This window comes from Sminthopsis crassicaudata, chromosome 1 (assembly GCF_048593235.1).
Source record: "Sminthopsis crassicaudata isolate SCR6 chromosome 1, ASM4859323v1, whole genome shotgun sequence".
In the NCBI taxonomy this organism is placed as follows: Eukaryota; Metazoa; Chordata; class Mammalia; order Dasyuromorphia; family Dasyuridae; genus Sminthopsis; species Sminthopsis crassicaudata.
The window spans coordinates 213,724,318-213,745,603 of record NC_133617.1 but is presented as its reverse complement, the minus strand read 5'-3'; the positions used below and the strand labels follow the sequence as shown (position 1 = coordinate 213,745,603).

Here is a 21,286-nt window from a genome sequence, read left to right as displayed (position 1 = left end):
GGGCAAGACCGCAAGAGCTCCCTCCTGGTATCGCCGACTTCTGTCTTTGCAGCGCCGGGCAGAGGAACGGGTTCCCTCGGCTAGCCGCCCACTCCGCATCGCGCCCGGACTAGCTCCAGCTTCTTGTGAATAACGGGAGGGTGGCAAATAAGGAGGAATAGAAAAGGAGAGGAAGAGAGAGAGGGAGGAGGCGCAGAGCGAACGAGCGAGCGCGCAGGCTGGGCTGGGGTGGGAGGGAGGGAGTTCTCTGCAGTCTGCTCGCCCAGCGAGCGAGCTCCAGGGGAGCCCTCCGCCTCCACTGGATGCGCCCGCCGCGCAGTGTGATGTGATTGGAGGGAGGGAGCCCCCTGTACGGAGCGGTCCAGAGCACAGATTCGATGCTGGGCGATGCAAGTTCATCCCGGAGCTAGGAGAGGCTTAGGCACATGTTTAAGAGCTGTCCGCGAGTTCTTTGCTGATGAGAGTCTGTACCCATTTGGATTAAAATACCCACGCAGTTTGTGACTAAAACGGGAGGGGGTACAACGGAATATCAGGTAAGAGGACAGGCACCGTTCTTCTTTGGGTTCAAGGGTTGGAATCTCTGTATTATTTTTAATGTCCTTTCAGCCTTCTCCAGGTATTACCAGAGTCTGAACAGGAAGAGCAAAGGAAGCTAGAATTTATTTGCTATTAGCTTTAGAATTCAAAAGTTACTACCATTTGATATGAAATGCTTCCGTAGAAAACACGGTATGCATATTGAGAAAACAGTTTACTGTCTTGGAAGCCTTTAGGAATAGACACCAGATGTGACGCTAGAAATAGTGACGAATAAGACGAAATAACCTAAATACTCTTCGATCAGTCAGTCGACAAACAGTTAGATGGGGCCATAGTTACAATGAAGTCTGGACAGTTTTTCACACTTGAAGGGGGTGGGGGGAATTTGAGAGTGCCTCAGTTCCTCACTGGTGGCTGTTAAACTCAGTCTTTTTATTCAACACCAATCCGGTGTGGAGTTGTTGGGTTAAAGGTAAAGGATTTTACTGTTGTGAAAAAGATCTCCTCCCCCACCTCCATTCCTTTAAACTATAGATACCAAAAATATTTTACAATTCTTAAATGTGAATCAAGTCACAGAAGGCTTTATTTCTGTAATTAGTATTCAACTGATAAGGTTAGCTCTGCAGTGCTTTAGCCTTTGATTAGTGACCTCCTTCCCCTCCACTATGATGAATGTTGGATATATACTCAGGCATCATGCTTCTTTGATTTCAGTTTGTCTGAGGCTTAGTTAGCTTTCTATACTGGCTGAAGTCCTAAGTACTCTGAGCTACAATTTGAATGACAGAGAAAGAACCAATTGGCTCTCTAAAGACCTTTCTTACCTTTTTGTTGTCTTAAGTATAGTTAAGGTGAATTTGAGCTGGAAGCCAAATTCCTGTTAGGGAAATGGATTAACTGATTTGGAAAGGAAGGCCACGGGCCAAGATTAACAAAGATTTTCGGATTCTGCAAATTGAACCCAGTGTATATACTTTAATCCTTTCCCAATGCAAGAAAAATCTCCTGATTGATAGACTACTTATCTAGTGAAAGGAGAGACTTGAAGGAAAAAACAAAACAAAACAAAAACAAAAAACATGCACTTCATAAAACCTTTAACAACATTTCACTGTCCTCCTTCATATGAAAGTGAATAATCAGATTTTGGAAGCAAATAAAGGATGTATAGAAAAAATACTGTAACCCAAAAGCAAATTTTATCTTGCTCCTCAACCCAATCAAAAGATACTGGAGTATTTACTTTTTGAAGACTTAAGTATGTCTCATTTCTTTTTCCTTCCAGGGAATACTTTTTTATTGCTGATGTTTTTCTCTGAAAGGAATTTTTTTAAAACAATGTGGTGAATGATAGCCATGTAGCAATGCAGCTGTAAATCAGATGGACATCATTAAAAAGAAAATAAAACAACTCAATTGAACCTTGTTTTTAGAGTTGAGTAAATCAAGAATTTTCAGGGTTAATGGAAAAAAAATAGTACTTATATTTATCATGTTACAGTCTGCAGTACCTGTTCAGTAGGAAGGTTGTTCAGAAAACAGGTTGAGAAAAATAATTTAGTAGTGCCTAATTAAAAGAATGTGTTTTAGTGCTATTATATTTGTAACCTCACTTGGATACCAAACATTACTTCCTGTTTAATAATCCCTGTTTTGACTTTGTGTTTATCCCATCACTTTGCCTTATTACTGTGTTGGAGAATTCTGATGGCTATTTTTTTCTTCTTTATTTTTAGGAGTATTGAGTATAAGATGAGTTAAAATAAAAACTTACTCAGGATAAAAATGAAGCAGAATGACAAAGTGATAACTTTTATAGCAGGAAGAAAAGGGTAGAGGGAGAAGAAAGTGAAAGGCTTTTTTTCTGCATTAGTATTTAACATAGAAGCAGACAGCTGAAGCAATTAGGTTAATATCCAAAGTTAATAGTCTTATCTAGTATGGCATGTTGAAAGTGTGCTGGTGGGGAAAAACATACACACATAAAAACAATAATCAGTGTGCAGGCCATCTTCCTGCTAAAAGCTATTAAGGTTTGGAGCTTTAATAAAAGGGCATTGTGTCCTTACAATGTAAGATATTATTGTAATTAAGAGCTGCTATAGGTCATTAGAACTGTGTTAACAATCAGCTGACAGCCACACAACTCTCTCAAGTCTACTTTTATTGATTTAATAGCACAGAGCTTTTACCCTTTCTTATAAAAGGGTAATTGTAAAGCATCTGTATTAGAGCAATTTACCCTTGAATTGACTGGAGTCTTTAGTGGCCAGTGAAGAAGGGTATGCTGCACACTGAGTTGGCTTCTGTTCATCCTTCCTAAGTATATAAATATCTACACTCTGTCCTTCTCAGAGGTGTGTATGTGTATTTGTGTGTGTGTGTTTGTGTGTTTCAGTTCCCTGCCTATCTGTCCATTATATAAAATTTTAGTTGCCTTGATAGCAAAATCAAAAAAAAAAAAAAAAAAAACCTTCACAAAATCTATGATAAAGAAAAGTGAGTACTGCTTGTGCTGAGTCAAATAATGCCTTAAGCAAATCTTTTAAACATCTTTTATAAAGTGCTAAACACATAAATTGTTCCTCCTTATAGTGGGTATTTATTGCTAAGTGGCTTCAACTCTCTTGGTCTCTGCAAGGTTTTAAATTAAGTGTTGTACTACTTGCTTATGTATAGTATCACTATGAGATGGACAAATACCTGTTTTGTTTTTTTTTTTTTTCACTTGATTGGCAGACTTCACAGCTTTCTATTACATTATCTTTGTCAGTGGCTTCTGAGTCAAGTCACCTGCATTACTTGATTATCGAAGTTTTGTGCATGAACGCCTCCGTGTAGACACTGAGAATTGCTTTTTTTCCTCCTTGTCAATAAGAATGAGTTGGTTTCAGAGGGGGCTAGTATCAAATTGGGCTGAACTGAGCACAGGAGAGGAAGGCATGTGAATCAAGGACTCTTATGTGACAGTCTTTGACAAGCCTAGCACATTCAGTGATGAGTAGCAATACACGAGTGCCTCCTCTGGGATTTTAGAGGTTCTGCAGGAAGATACCCCTAATAATTTCTCCCTATTGGTGTACTATGAGTCTTTGCACTGCTAAAATAGTGAAAATGAGTTTGTAAGGATACAGAAAAACTCGTGTTTCAGTATTGTTACCAATGCTTGCTTTGGGAAACACTGCTTTATGTTATTCTATAAATAGATCAAGTTAAAATGATGCATTTAAAGATATAAATCACATCTGATATAATATGAAGGTAAAGGTAAATTTTGAAGAGCATATTACCATGTATACATGCACTTCTATCTAAGGAAAAAAAAAGTCATTTTAAAATAGACTTCAGCACTGTAATTATTACATAATTAACTCTGAAGCACTCTGAACTACTACCAGAGTTGTTACTTTATTTTCTCTTTATGGCATATGGGATCCGTTTAGTTAATTGCTACCTATTCCTTCCATTTCCTTGTTAAATCCATAATTTAAGATAGAGGACATTTGTATTTAACTTAAAGGGCCACTATAATCAATTTAGAGAATTTTCATTCCTTGTTTGATAACCAGATGCACACTACAGGCAAAGTACTTCATTTACAGGGCCCCTGCCTGAATATTTAGGCCAGGTTAACTGTGGGAGATTGTGGTCTGTAGTTGTAAATGTTTTCTTGCTCAGGGAGCTAATGGATTTGATCACAGTTTCTTGACTTGAGAAATCACAATTAGAGGGCCCCTAGCCTAAGTATATGAGATAAAAATAATAATAATAACTTCATCTTTGAAGAAGGAAAGTTGGGAACACATATCCTTATTATAATTCTTGAAACTACTTTGAACTTTTAGTGGTCCTTTCAAAGAAATATTCTTAAGGAGAATAAATCAGAAAGTATTGTAGCCATATATACAAAGAGATCAAGAAGTTGGAAGTTATAGCAACAGAATTTCCAATTAGAGTTGTTACTTTATGCCAAATAATACCTTCAATACAAATATTTTATAACTCTAAATGATATTGCCCTAGGCTTGACTGTCTGATTCCAAAGTACACAGGGTGGCAAAGATTAAATTTTAGTGAAATTAGTCAATTGCAAAATAAGATCTTATAAAAGGAATCTATTTTTATTAGACTTGAAGTCATAGAAAGAAAATAATGAATCATTTCTTACTATTGATCCAGGGAAGGCAGTACCCGATATTTGACATTGTTAAAATGATATTTTAAGGAATTCTTTGAGTTGTTTTGAAGCTTATGGTTAACCATTAGCTAATATAGTTGTATAAAGAAGCTAGGGCTTGAAGAGAGAGAAGTTGAAATGAAAAAGGAAGAAAAAGAAAACTTGAATACAAGCCTGCCAATTCACACCTTTCTCTTTAAAAGTAAGGGCTTGAAGAGAGAGAAGTTGAAATGGAAAAGGAAGAAAAAGAAAACTTGAATACAAGCCTGCTAACTCACACCCTTTTTCTTTAAAAGTATGCCGTTGGGCAAGCACCCCCCTACACACACTAGTAGACACTCCATTTAAGGGATTCTTTCCTCCTTCAGGGGGTATGGCTCCAGGTAGTATGGTACTTTAATAAAGATGCTCAAATTCTACTTATGAGAGAAGGTACTGAAGTATGAAAATTTTACTTCCTTGCCTTTCACAGAACGTACAGAAAAAAGTAGATTGCTTTTGTTAACATAGACTGACCCATTTAAAACTAGACTTATTTAAAGTCATGTTTCATTCAGTTAATGTTTTAGATTCATCCTATCTTGAAGAGTGGCCTTCTGATTATCTTTGCTCATGTCCTTTATTACAAATCCTCAGGAATCCCTATACCACTGCTTTATCCAAAGGGGGGAAGAAAAATACCGTATTATTTTTTCTTTCTGTCGCATAAATCTTGGCCTCAACCACAGAGTCAATCTGTGGCCATAGGGAATCAACTACAAATATGACTTCTGAAATTCCTCCTTGCTGTTAATTCCCATCCCCCTAAACCTGGGGTCCACAGCCTCTTTATGTCCCTCATAATATTGTAATATTTGTTTCTGTATTTAAGATTGTATTGAACATATCTGGGGGCAATGTGTTTAATAACAGGATTTTTGATCTGGTTTCTAGGCCTAATTCTGCCACTACATCATTGTATGACCTTGGGCAAGTGATTTTTTTTCCCTGGGCCTTGATTTTCTCATATCTCAAATGTAGGTGTAAAAGTACACTGATCTTTTAGGTCTTTTCTAGTTTTGATGTACAATGAATAATTGATTTTTTTTTAATATGATCTATAGAAAACAGGTAATCTTTATTTGTCTTGATATAAATCATCCTTATTAAAACACCTGTTTAAATCCATGTGGGTTCAAATCAATCTGTAACAGGGGGAAGTTATCATGAGGAAAACCTTGTGATGATTGTTAGGTTTTGAAGGAAAAATTATGAAGTGTTTAAGAAAGCTTATTCTTTATTCCTAGACAGCCTGAAATAAGATAATTTTCAAATAGACAGTTAAGAGTGGGGGACTTTAGGAAGGACATAGTTAAATATCCAGAGGAAGGAAGCTAAGATTGTGAGAGGACTCAAGATCATGCCATATAAAAATTATTTAAAAGAACTGGCCTGGACTAAAGAAGTCTTGAGGTGATATAATAGCCTCTAAGTATTTGAAGGTCCAGCATGTTGAAAAGAGGTGATATCCTGAAAAGAGTACTGGATATGCAGTCAGAAGACCTAAGTTCAAATTCTGGTACTCTTTATTTGTGATCTGGCACTTTCTGTCTATCCAAGCCATGTTACCTCTCTAAGACTTAGTTTTCTCACATTTAAATTCAGAAAATTGGACTAGACTAACTTTGAGGTTCCTTTGAGAGCCTAAATCTATGCACCTTAGCCTCCAATAGCAGAATTAGGAGCAATAAGAAAAGTCTCCTATTTACTCAAAATTGTAATAAGCTGATCTTAAAGGTTAATAAGCTTTTTTCCTCTATTCAAACCTTCATAAAAAAGTGAGATGATCACTTGGTAGGTTTACTTTATCAGCCCTAATTTGATATTGATGACTTTTGAGGATTTTTCCAACTTTTTTAGATTCTGTCGCTACTGAATAAAAAAATGAGTTTTCCACCAGACTAAACAAGAGAAGTTTTATAGTACAACATAGATGTAAAAAGGAATAATAATTCTTTTAAGAGTTTTGTAACATTTTGTCAAAAGGTTCACTATTCCCATAAAATTAAAGGGATGCATTTTTCCAGGAGAGCATATGTGTGTTGTGTGGATGTACACACATAACTATATATATATATATATATATTTAGTGTAAGTAATTATTAAATAATATTATTCTAGGACAGTTCAACCTTAAAACAACTTTAAAATGACATTATCTTACTCCTCCACCCTAACCCCAGGTCCACCCTTGTTTATAGTTGTTTTTTCAAATTATGTTTTAGATTATTCAGTGAAATATCTAAAAAAATATAAGCAAGATTCAGGAGATGTTTAGTAGCCAATCCTTATTGGTTTTCTTTTCTGAATCTCATGGATCATTATAGAAAGAAGACTTTTCTGAATCAGCATTTTATTCCTATACTTTTTTTTCCCCCTAGAAAATGGAAATGTTAAAGCCAATGATTATAGAATTCATTTACACAATGATGTGATTACTCTTCTATCTGGCATTGTTCGCTTTCAATAAAATAATAAATGAAAACAAACAAAATACCAACTTGTTTCTGAAAACAGTGAAATGGCAGTTTAATGTCAGTATGAAAAAGGAATATTCAAATAACTGGTCAGTTGTATTAACTAATTATTTTTAAAACAGTTACTGATGATGATGGTTCAAGACATTTAAGATTGAATAATTAAATATATTTTGTTTGCTATTTAAAGTGATAGAGGCAACTGGTCTTTTCCCCTGAGATATCCAATTGACTACTTACATTTGGTTAGGGAAAATATATTTTACCTCCCCTTTAAGTTTTTTCAAAGTTAAAAAGAATTTCTGTGAGTATTGCATTGTCAATCATGTAGTCTCTAGAAAGCATAGAGAATAGTGCTTTCTTTCCTCCTCAAAAAGAATACATATTCATCAATTTGTCATTATTAAACATGTAATCACCCTTTGATGTCCTTACCTTGGATTATTTGAGTTTCTGTTAAGTAAATTATTTTGGCTTATTCAGAATGTTGTCTTGAATTAAGAAGGATTTTTAACTTTATACCAGTAGTTCAGCAGCTGTTATTTATGCTGAAAAATAAAACCAGTTTTAGTTATTGGGAGTCTTTGTTCATTATTTTTAAGTGGGAACAAACAGTTAGTCACCAGTGTGATAGGTATTTAATCTGATTTTTAAAATGGTTTCATAGTGATGCTAAGTAGGGCAGAAAAGCTGAGAAATTTTTAAAATAATGAATTAGTTCAGATAAAATCATTTTATCTATTAAAGATAAATGAATAATAAACCATTTACTTGGAAATAATGTGTTGCCACTTAGCTGAACAAAAATAATTGGAACAATGAGACAGCATGATAAAGTGATTTTAGACCAGATAAATAATGATGATTCTCTGTATACTGCCTGACTGCTTTCCCTAATTTTCCCCTTCCTTTTGGATTATTTTTCCTAACATTTGGGTTGTATTATGCCTGATGTTTCATATATAAGTTTTCTGTTTTGTATAATAAGGTAGTGTGTGATGATCACAAACATAAACTGTATAGTAACATTTTAAGCATTTTCAGTTGTGAAAAGACATATTGAAAAAATATTGTAATAAACATTAAAGAAACCTTAGCTTTTAAATGTCAGTGCCTAATAAGTAATTTTTCTGTGCTGATCGAAGATTGTATTTCAAAGTGATTATTAGACCAATAGCTATTGTCAGAATGTCTTTCAAAGAAAGACACTGGCTATATATATATATATATATATATATATATATATATATATATATATATATATATATATATTGCTACAAAACAGGTAACCTCCATTTAAAAACAAAACAAAACAAAACAAAAAAACAAAAAAAAGACCCCAAAACTTTCTTTTTGGAATCTTCTATCCCCTAAATTTAAGCTACTCTTATTTATTTTTGGAAGTTATAATATAACATGTTTGTAACTGTCTTGTGCTGACATGTGTATTGATGTCACCTTAAAATGTACACCAATACACTTTTGAAGCACCAGCTATTTTCTGAAGTAGAAATAGGGAACATGACAGACAGCCAAAAGCTAACTATGCTATGTTCTTGGTAAAAGAAGGATTGTCATAATTGGCAGGATGAATAGTACTTACCCTGTTTATTTAGAACTATCTATTTAGTTAATAACACACATTTACTTAGTATTTTAAGGTTTGCAAAGTGCTTGTCTTATCGCTATTCTTTAAGGTGAGTAGTGCAAACATTATTATCTGTATTTTTACAGATAATGGAACTAGCTCAGAAAAATTGTGTAATCAGTTACTAATGGTCAAGTCCCTACTAAATGGGGGTTGAGGGTGGAAGTGAAAAAAAAAAAAATCTACACTCCAAATTCAGTATTCTTCTATTATACTATGCTGTCTCTCCATCACTAGCCTTATTTTTATAGTGTTGTGAATGAGGAAAGTGGACAAAGGCAAAGTAAGAGGTCTAACTTAGAAGGTTGAGAACAAGGGGCGAAAATAAGATTATTGTTTGGAGGTAGGAAATTATCAGTCTGTGAGAATATCCATATTCCAACTCCATGCATTTTCACTGGCTGTCTCCTATTCCTAGAAATCTTTTATACTTGTCACCTTGCTTTGTAAGCTTCTTTTAAGTTTCAATGAAAATCCTTGTTGTTGTTTGTCTTTTCTAGAAGACTATGACATCAGAGAAGTGATGCCATGACATGCAAGGGAACTGGATTTAAGTGAGGGAAGGCTGGGCAAGGTCACTTGCCTGACTTTCCCCTTCAGAGCCATTTGAGTACTACCTTCTATAAGAAGGCTTTTCCTGTTCCTACTAATGCTACTATCTTCCCTCTAAAATTATCTGTAGTTTATTCTGAATATATACTGTTAGTGGTAGCTAGTGGTTAGAGTCCTGGGCATGGAATCAGGATGACATTCTCCTGAATTCAAATTTGGCCTTAGACACTTACTAGCTGTGTGATCCCAAGCAAGTCATATAACATTATTGGTCTTTGTTCTTCTTCTGTAACATGATCTATAGAAAGTAAACCATTCCAATATCTTTGCTAAGAAAACCTTAAATGTGTTCAAGAAGAGTCAGATAAGACTCAAACAACTGAAGAAGTACATCCTGTCTGTAATTAGTTGTTTGAATGTTGTCTTTTCTCTGCCATCCTCATTAGATTGTTAGCTACTTGAACTCAGTGACTGTTTTTTGACATGTTTGTATCCTTAGTGTTAAGCAAAATACATGGCATTCAGTAGACACTTAATGAATGCTTCTTGGCTTGATATCAAATGCACAATCCAACAGATTTTGACCACCATTTACTGGTATCTTTGTTAATGTGACTTTTTATTTATTTATTTTTTATTTTTTTTTGGAGTCTCTGTCTCCTCTTTTGCATGCTGGAAAATACCAGGTATATAAAAGATCGTCAAACTAGTTGATATTTTAAATATCTAGAATAGATGGGAGAATATACATATCTGTATATACATATATATTTTATATTTTTTGTCTTCATACTTTATTGCTTTTCTTAGAGATTCAAAAGTGAGTAAAGAGAAATGAGGGCTTGATTAGGTTTATGAAGTCACTGAATATCTTTTAACTAAAGACATTTTCCTAATACTTGGGGTTTATAATAGTTTGATCTTATAAATTGCTAAATAAGAGCAATTAAACCAATATAACCAAGTTAATTAGCATTTTACCAAACCTCAATTTAATTTTTGGTTATATTTCCTTTTAACTTTGCATAAGCAAATTCTAGAATGTTTCATGCAGAGGTAATGGTCATGCTTATTCAGGAATGAGAACTGTATTTATCCAATTATTTATAAATGAAAACTTTAACTTCTTGAAGGTCACAAGAGGATCCTTAAAATCTCCTTATTTCTTTGTGATAGCTCAGATAGAGAATAGAATTGACTCACAAACATTTGCTTTTATTTGATTATTTTTTCATTTATATTTATTTTATAAAATTATGTTTAATTTATAAATTATTTTAATAATATTTTAAAAATAATATTTTAATTATATTTATTTGCTATTATTTGACATGCTTCATTCAATTATTGTTAAATTTAATGAAACTTTCCAAAGGGTGTTGAGGTTCATTATTTTATTGAAATTACAAACTAAGATTATCTTAGATGTGCTATAAGTGAAAAGGGAAGATATAGATTCTGTTACTAAATGTATATTGGAGATTCTAAGAGGACAGAATTGGAATTCTGAAGATTCTAAGGTTCCTGTATTTACTGTATTTTCTTCTTCTGGTGTTTCTTCTTCATTTAGAACAGATTGGAAAATCATTGCCGAATCATTGAAATTTTTTTTTTTTTTTTTTTTTTTTTGCTAAAGCAACTGGGGTTAAGTGACTTGCCCAGGGTCACACGCTAGGACATGTTAAGTGTCTGAGGTCTGACTTGAACTCGGGTCCTCGTGACTTCAGGACTAGTGCTCTATCCATTGGGCCACCTGGCTGCCCCTGAATCATTGAAAATTAAGGAGAGACCTTAGAGAAAATCTAATCTGGCCCCTAACTGACTATTAATTCTCTACTTTTTCTTGTAGGCTGATACAGAGCTTTTGTATTCCATTATTCTAAGGTTGATGTTGGCCCTAAATATCATGTTCCTAAAATCTCTCCTTATACATTAGTGCAATTTCATCACTGGCCTTTATATATTACTTAGTCCCTCCCCCAAACTCTTAGAAAGGCATATTAATTCTAGATCTTTTTTATTATTATATAGATAGTCTAAAACAACCAGGGGATTATAATATTTTAGAACTACAAAACACTTTGGATATGGAGTAAACATCATTCCTTTTATAAATAGTGAAATAAAGGTCTCAACTGGGTGAAGTGGCTTGACTTGGTCCCTCAGCTGATTAGTGGCAGAGTTATAATTAAACTTGAATCTACTTTCAAGTCAATTGAACAATTCAGATAACTATTTATATTGCATGCTACAGTAAAAAGAATGCTAGATTTAAAATTAAAGAGCTTGTATATCCTAATTCTGATTGTTCAATCTCAGGTAAGTCACTTAATACTTCTAGGCTTCAGCTTGTTCAGCTATAAAATGAGGGAATTGAACTAGGTGATCTCTAAATCACTTCATTTATTAAATATTGTGTATGCTAGGTGGTATGCCAGGTGTTGTGAAATTCTATTTAGCTAGAAGTTTTTCTGTTTGCATAAGACTTTACTAGAAGTGGAGAATGTACAATTTTTTAAGAGGCTTGTACTCTTATGAAAATTATAATTAAATGTAAGGAATTTGACACATAAGAAAGTAATTATAATATTAATTAACTAACATAAATATAGAAAAAACTATTTCTGTGTATTTCAAGGAGAAAAAAAAAAAGCAAAAAGGAAGGTAATATAATTATCTTATACTCAGTCCAGGTCAGAACAAATATAGTTTGCTCATTTTTAGTTGTCACATTTTAGAAAGGTCATTGCTAAATTGGTGTTCAGAATAGGTGACCAATGTAATGAGAGGCTTGGAAAGCATACTAAATTGGGAAAGGTTAGCTTGAAGAAGGGAAGAGCAAGTTGGGAGAATGGGAGGAATAGGATGTAGTCTACACATTCTACCTGAAAGGCTAGAAAAAGGTTGAGAAAATAGTAATCCATCTGTATTTTAGACAATAGGCGGACAGGTGAAAATCACCAATATATAGTTGATTGGTTAGAAAAAAGAGTGAGGCATTCCAGGTAAGATAAAATAGTCACATATAGGAAAGCAAAGAAAACAATTAGGGGAAAATCAACATGTCTAGAATGCATATTGTGCAAGAGCTGATTGTTAAATTTTCAGTGTGAGCACTTATACCTTGAGAATCTACAAATACTACATATGAGGGCTGGATTTATATTTCAGTGATTTCTAGACTTTAAAAAATGATAGAAGAAATGTCAATTAAAGAAAATTAAGATTAAATGTGTGCCCTTTTTCTTTTCTTTTCTTTTTTTTTGAGAATCATTGTTAAACATTTATCATCATACTCTTGCCTGTAACAAATACTATATGCGCTTCTTGACAATGAAATCTGTTTCATCTTTGCATTTTCAGTATGTAGCTCAGTATAACATTATTAGATGTCTACATGTTTACTTTTGAATGAATATATGTGTGTGTGTGTGTGTGTGTGTGTGTGTGTGTCTGTCTGTCTGTCTGTCTGTCTATATCTAACAGCTAGGTAGCATATTAGAGACTTGGAGCTGGAGTCAGTCAGATTTGACTACAGACACATGCTAAGTGATCCTGAACAATTCACAACTTTTGACAGCCTCAGTTTCTTTATCTGTAAATAGTGAATGCAATGACTACCTGCTTATTGTGCATTAAATGGAACAATATTTTTATAGTGCATAGTAAAACTTAAAGTGATTTTATGTATTATATAGATGTAGGTACATAGATCTTATAAGAATCTGTAGACGATGGTGATAATGAGGATCAGTACTAGAGAGGTAGCAATAGGAACAGAATGATGAATGACCATCCATTTATTAAATGCTTGTGAGCTAAGTGTCAGGGATACAAATAGATAAGTGAAATAGCTCCTGCTCTCAAGCAATTTACATTCTAATTCAGGGAGACATTCATAAAGTTGTTGAAGAATAGCGGTATTTAAGGGTATTGCTACAGAGCAAATGGCAAATCCTGGTAGTCCCAAAGAAGCAGCTTCAAAGTAAATGGCAAGATCTGGCATGTATACAGTTAATTGGCATGTCAGGTTTCAATACTTGAAGGTATGCAAAGCATGGTAACAGAGCAGATTGTTTGCCCAATGGACCAGATAAGGGAATTAAATTTCCCAGTGCTCTTCCATTTTACTTTAAAGATTATACTTAGTGACTCAATATTTTTCCAAGTAGTATGAGTAACCATAGCTGCCTTTCAATGGTGAGGGAGACAAAGAATGTAGGGGTTTAGTTCAAAACTGTTGAAAATAATGGTCTTAGCATTGGAGATAGAGCAAGGACTTTGATTTTTCTTCTTTGATAGGTTAAAAAACATCTCTATCTAGCCATGAGGGGAAAGGGGGAAAGGGATATTGGCAGTAAGTTTAGGGAAACCAGGAGCAGGAGCTTCCCACAGAACTTATTTTGCTAGCCTTGGATAGGTTCTGTGGTAGTTGGTGATGGATATAAAAGATAGGAAACAATCAATGAGAAACATAATGCAGAATGGAATTAACAAGGATTATCAATTGACTAACTGTTAAAATGAGGGTGAGAAAAGAGCCAAAGATAACATCATGGTATTGAAAATGGATGATTGCATTGAATAGATGTCCCACTGTCATAAATAGGACAACCAAAAGAAAAATCCAATTTAGTAGGTAATATACCTTGCATTTGCATTTATTCCTAATCAGCAAACAGATTTAAGGAAATCATATGTATTTCCCTAACATATATATGATCTTTAAGGCTATAATTATCATTGAACAAATGACCTAAAGGAAAATAAAATATTATTAAGAATTCATTTTTTTTTCCTTTCTGTTGGGAATCTGTAAGGAAAGAAGCAGGTATATCTCTGACCTCAACAAAAGCTTTAGGAAATAGTATTTGTTTAATTTGGAAATAATCATGAACAGGTAAAGAATTTGGATAAAACATTTTATTCTATATTTGTGGGATGTTGTGAAAGTAAAAGTGATAAAGGCAGAAGACTAGGCTGTGTGGTTGTAAAATTCCTCTTCCTGTTTCAGGCAAAGCATACCAATATAGAGAGTTAATATTCCACGAGTAAATCCCTATATTTGACAGGTGGTCTTCTCTTGGTAAAGCCTTTAGCAAGTCACAGTCTGGGTGGCAATTGTCATTCTAACCTAAGGATTAAAATTTATCACTATGCCTTCTTTTACTAATAGACATAGGGCTCTCTCAAAAGCTACAGCCCTTGAGGATAAGTCACATATTGGATATTAGCAGTTATATCTTCAAATGATTCTCCAGCTGTGCCTAACACACCAAGAGTCAAATACTTCCCTGCTTGGTCCTCAGTTAACTATGCATGGTAACCTTAAGGTCAGGGATTATTCTTTGCTTTTATAAAATGTACCTCTTCACCAGAAAAACTAGTGATCTTAAGATTATATACATATACAAATGAAAAAGGACCTTAGTCTCTTGTCCAAAAATCTCATTTTGCAGAAAAGGAAATTGAGGCCCAGAGAATTGACTTGTTCAAAGTCACACAGATGATAAATGGCAGAATAGGATTTTGGCCTCTGTATTCATGATATCAAGTTCAATTTTCTTGTACTGTACCACAAACCCTCTTTATGTGTGTAACATAACATTCATACTTTATTACCTACTGAGTCCACGGGAACTCTGAATTCATCATTACAAATTTATTAGTCTTTCTACTGCACCATACTGCCTCTGTGAATAAGGATGTGTTTTGAACCTTCATTATTGTTCTACTGAAATTTAAACACAGATACACACTTTGCTTTTCCCCAGGACTTGTCATGAAAGCTTTATGCATTAAAGTCTAAAAGATTCCATGGGGAAAGAAGGGGCTACAATACCATCTCACTACTTTTTTAGGGAGCATTTAAAATCTCCTGTGACACTGTTTAATAAGCCAGTGCTCCCTCTTCATTCTATCTCTTCTTTTTTTTTTCACTTTGTCCCAAATTAAATATTTTTTTATATCAAACATATACTTGAGTGTTGGGAATGATGATATTTAGGACAATTTGGTGTTTTATAGTGTTTTTCTCCCTCTTTCAATCATTGCAGATTTTTAGATTCTTCAGTGGTTATATATAAAGGTATTAATGTAGATATTTTCTCAAAGATATAGATCCTAAGTTATCAATAATTAAATATCCTTTGGGTTTCCTTCTCTATTTCTTACAGTGAATTTTGAAAAAAAAAAGACTCTATTTGATATATTGGGGGGCTTTACACGGTGATTAGTAAAGTATATACATACATCAGTTGTTTCTCATTGTCACAACCCTATAACTCTGTTGACACACACTTTATTTGCTTCTTCTGTCCAGTTCTTAATTTTTAATATATTGATATTTCCTCATATTTACTATGTGTTTCTCATGTGGGTGCTATTTGGGTGACACAACATTAATTCTTTCAACATCTTTGCAAACCATGATTGCATATGGCACACTATAATTAAAATGTCAGATTTTTCAGATGGGAAACTTGAACTACAAGTATTAAGTAAACCTTAAATAGATTTTAACTTTAATCTTATCTGGTTCTACATTGCTCTCATATCCATCCCAATCTAGCTTGAATCCACTCTTTCCAAATTACTTTTAGTTTATTTTTTATATATTATGCATATATTTATAAATGTATTTGCTTTCTCTTTCAGTATAAGCAAGCTCCTTTAGGGAAGAGACTGTTTTGCTTTTGTACTGTATTTTTATCCTTAGCATAGCACCAGGAATATGCTCAGTGCACGCTTGTTAATTTCAATGACAAACATATTTTGCTTGTCATCACCCTTTACATTTTGATGTGGGTCAATGAGGTATGTCATTGCTAACTCTGAACTAACTGTCTGAAAACCCAACTTCTAGTCTCTAGTCATATTGATGAGGTAAATATGAACCAAATGATGAGGTAACATGATGAGGTAAATATCTAATAATGAGGTATATGCCTCAATAGGATTAAGTGAGGGCTAGTGGCAGGATTCGGGGTACAGGGAGTCACATGGAGCTCCCCTGCAACCCCCTTAGGATTTGGCGCAAGGATACAAAGTTAAATCAGGTCTAGTGGCATTGAGAGTCCCCTGTAAATGAATTTACAGGCCGAAAACCTAGATGGGTAAAAAGATGTTTATTGCAAGGTTTGGTTCGTAAAAGGCATTAGATAGAGGAAGATATACACCAAAAGCAGTGGCTGGGACAGAGAGTCTCGGATGCCAGCATCTTGGCTGGCATCTTTCAAATCTCTGACCAAAGATGATTCTAGCTTTGCTGTTTTTATCTGCTTGAAGAAGCCATATGGATAGAGCTCAGGTTAATTCCTGGAAGGCCAGATTTTTGGCGGGCTTTTCAGATAGTTGGGGGTTGGGTTATCCAAGCCAGCTCAGATCCGGTGGGGGTGGTGTGGGGCTAGGTACAAGCCCAAACTAGTTTGACCAGATCTTGTATCAAAGGTAGATCAGACAAGGAATCTTAAAGGTGCTACTCCCGCAACAATATGATTTGGGATAAACCAATTAATCTCATTGAATGTCATTTTTCTCATTTGCCATATTAGGATATTTATATCCTAATGACATGAATATGTCCTATAAAAGGACTATTTGAGAAATTTAGAATGAAAGTAATGATAATTTATTAACTTTTTTTCTTTTGCATGTAGAAGTATATCTTACAATTAAGAATGTTGACTAAAATATAATTTTAATTTATTGCTAAAATATAAAACTAGAGTCATTAGTGTAAACATCATAAATTTTCTAACATTTATTTCTGGAAAAAGTATTAGTGTCATCATCTGTATTACTTCTGACTATCAGTTAATGTTTGATCAAGGATCGTTGATTTAGAATCAGAAGCAAATTTAGAGATCATCTAATCTAACCACTTCAGTTTTACAGATGGGTAAATGAGGTATGAAGAGGTAATTTGTGAAAAAAAAAAAGCTTATTTAAGGAATATACACATATATACACATATAAATATATATGCAGATTGTTTTTTTTAGATTCTTCAGTGGTTATATATAAAAGTATTAATGTAGATATTTTCTCAAAGATATAGATCCTAAGCTATCAGTGATTGAACATCCTTTGGGTTTCTTTCTTTATTTCTTACGATGAATTTTGAAAAAAAATACTCTACTTGATATATTATAGAATTATATAAAAACATATAATATATAAAATATTCAATATATAGGATATACAACATTGGATTGATACAAGATAAAGAGTAAATAAATGGAAGGTAACCTTAGAAGAAAAGGTGCAGGGTCATGGAAAGAACTTTTTTTCAGGAAGTGCCATTTGTGTTGAATATTCAAAAAAGTCAAGGGGTCTAAGGCTTCTTGTTTAAGAGCTAGAATATTATTGTCATAGTGGATTAGCCAGGGAAAATGCACTGCGATGAAAGATAAAATATCATGTATAAGAAGACTAGCATTTAGGCTAGTATGCCTAGTTAGCAAAGTTCTTAGGTGGGGAGTAATGTATTCATAGGTTAAAAGATTCAAAAATAGAAAGGGGCCAGATTTTCATTTTATCTTAGAAGAAAAGGGAGCTGCTAGAGTTTATTGAATAGAGGGATGACATGGTCAGACCTATAATTTAAGAAAATCACTTTGGCCGCTATATGGAGAAGGAATTGTATGGAAAGATAGTTGAAGCAGGATGTACAATGAAAAGATCCTTGCAAGAATCAAGGAGAGAAATTATGAAACTCTGCACTCGGGTGAATTTTACTAAATTATATTTCCTTTTTTTTCAAACTATTTAAAAACCATTTAATTATGCACATGATGTGATCAGGACATCTTAAAAGTATTCTTCTAAGGAGAAACTTAGTAATGTGATTGGAGAAAGGGGAATGTATTCAGGGAATACTGTGTTTGCATATGTAGGATGAGTGATAGAAGGGTTGAGAATGAGGTTGAACAGAGGTTGAAAGCCTGGGTGACTGAAAGAGTAGTAATTCCCTTAACAGTAATAAGAAGCTTAGAAGAAGAATGAATTTGAGAGAATAATAATGAGTTTTGTTTTAAGCATGGCACTTTTAAGTTATTCATGGGACATCAATTTTGAAATGTTGAACAAGCATTTTGATATAAGACCAGATCTCAGAAGAGAAAGATTGGGAAGGTAGATCTGGGAGCCACTTCTATAGAGATGATAATTACATACAGGGTCACTAATCAGATCTACAGGTAAGAGAAAATAGAAAGAAGAGAAATATTAGGACCAAGCTTAAGGGAGGGAGAGTGACATAGATGAAGGATATAGCAAGGGAATGAGAAGATATAGGATATAATTTGATACTCATTATATCCATGGTGCCAAACTTTCTACAATCATGGCAATGTAGAACTTCACAATTGACTATATTGCAAAGATTCATTTAAAAGATATTCATTTAGAACTCAGGATACATTTCTTACACAATTTTTTAAGTGACAGGGAGATTTCCAGAATAGTTTATAATTTTAAAAAATCCATAATACAACTAAAACTAGTAGAATGGTTTATTAGATGGAATGATGGATCTGTAGTCAAGAAGACTTAAGTTCATTCTGCTTTACTCTTAATTAAGGGACCATGATAAAGTGTTTTAAATTTTGAGCCTTTATTCCTTAAAATGGGAATTAGATTATCTACTTACTGTAGATTTACTATAGAGAGTTGTTAGATTGAGTAAATGGCATATTGTATACAAAGTGCTTTGCAAACATTAAATCACTAAGTAAATATCAGATTTCATTATGATTCATTCGTGGCTAAAATGAAACATTTATTGACTTCCCTTCCCTTCTGTGAACAGTCATCATCCCATTTATAGGAAGCAGGATTCTATCCCTTCCTTGATCTTTTTTATGCCTGAAACATAGCTTTACAAAGTTTCATTTTTGTTTTTTTAGTTGTCATTGAACCTAGGTCATATTTCTTTTTGGCCTTCTTGCCAAGATTCTTAATGGATTGCAAGACTTTTGTATTCATCCTGTAGTATTATCTGTCTTTGCTTAAATCACTATTTCATGTTTAATTCCAAGTTGGTTACCAAGCATTTATTAAATATTTACTGTGTGACAGGCATTGTATTATATTCTGAGGATACTAACAAAAACATAGATGCAGTTCTTCCCATTTCAGCATTTAATATTCCACTAGGAAATTCAGGAAAAAAAAAAAAAAAAAGAAAAAAGAAAAAAAAAAACAAAGAAAGAAAGGAAGAAAAGAAAAGAAAAAACAAAACAAAAATCCCTTGTACCTTATGAATGCATGTGTGTATGTGTGTATTTAGTAATTTCAGAAGGAAGGCACTACTAGTAGAGTTGGGGGTATGAGTTTGAACTAGGAAAAGTTTCCAGTAGAAGATAGATTTTAAGCTGAATCTTGAAATAAAACATGTTCAGACCTGTGCTATAATAAATGTACTTTGGAAGCTGAGTGGAGGATAAATTGAAATGGAAAGAGATTTGAGGAAGAGAGACCATCCAGAAGATTTTTCAGATAATCAAGACATGAAGTAATGAGGACTTGTATTATGTTGGCAGCCATATGACTGGGGAGGAGTTTACAAAAGGACCTTGTACAAGTAGAAGTGACAAGACTTGATAATAGATTAGATAAGAGGGTTGTGAGGGTGTAGAGTCATGGTGACACATACCTTTTGGTGACTGGAAGGATGATTGGGCCCTTAATATGCTAAGGAAGTTAGATAGAAGGAAGGGTTTAGGGAGAAATTAATGAGTTCTATTTTGAACATAGTGAGTTTGAGATATCTATGGAACATCTAGTTAGAGCTGTGCAGTAGACATAGTTGATATTCCTATTCATCCAAATTAGATTTTTAAAATACCACATTCTTTTCCTCTTTCTCCTTAATGACTTATTCCAGAATTAAATTCTGATTCTATATCTCATTGCTTTTGAATAATTCTTATAATTTATACACATTTCTTCTTTTCAAAAACATTTCCATCAGTAGCTGCTGTCATAATCAATCACAACTATAGATTGTCTTACTGCAAGATTTATGATTTATTTGAGGAAATTTTCATATAGTTCTTCCCAGCTGCACTGGTGCTCTTTGGTACATGCCCACCACTTCCTTCTTCATCATTATTTTGTAATTGTAATTCTTCTTGATTATTCCTTCAGCTCTGTATATCTCTCTTCATATTGTACACTATTGCCCTCATCCCCCTTATCCATAATCTGTTCCTCTTGTCCCTTTCCATCATTATATTGGAATCATGAGTCATACCCTATAATGTCTGAAGTTATATCAATGTTTGACCATGTTTGAGATTTTGTACACTTTGTTCATCTCATTGGTATAGATTTTTGAGCTGGAGTATAATTTCTTACATCTTCCCCAATCATTTTCTTCAGATGACTATGAAAGCATTTCTACAGTTAATCACCTGTCTTTTTCATACCTATTGCCTTTGTTTTAGCAACTATATCTGGATATTTTTCACCTATTCTAGTTAAAAATCTTTTAATAAGATAGACTAGTTAATAGGCAGATACATTCTTGAGTATTTAGTGGGTAGGTAAAAACATTATCTTAGGATAAAAATTGTTTTTTATGTCTATATTGTCCAACAAGGAGGATACTAAGAATGTTCCTCACACCACACTTTACTTTTGTAGCAGCCATGAAGTTAGCTGCCCCAACCTCAGAAGTAAAAAGATAGCATGAAGGAAACTATTTCTTACTTCGTCCATTAGCTCTTCTTTTCATTCCCTATTTTCTGTTTTTTTGCAGTGAGAGTGGCTACTTGTGAGAAAAGAGAATACTAGCCTTAGGAGATCTCAGCTAGAAATGACTTAGTATTTTATAAGTTAATG

The 21,286-nt window shown here is 33.7% G+C and overlaps 1 protein-coding gene across 1 annotated transcript in view; it reads left to right on the top strand.

Annotated features, from left to right (window-relative positions):
• The first annotated feature begins 274 nt into the window (after nucleotides 1-274).
• Nucleotides 275-21,286, top strand: part of CDH7 (cadherin 7) — a 218,789-nt gene continuing 197,777 nt past the window's right edge. Inside the window, exon 1 of the mRNA XM_074274278.1 lies at nucleotides 275-536. The gene's annotated coding sequence lies outside the window, so the exon portion shown is untranslated. The remainder of the gene's footprint in view (nucleotides 537-21,286) is intronic.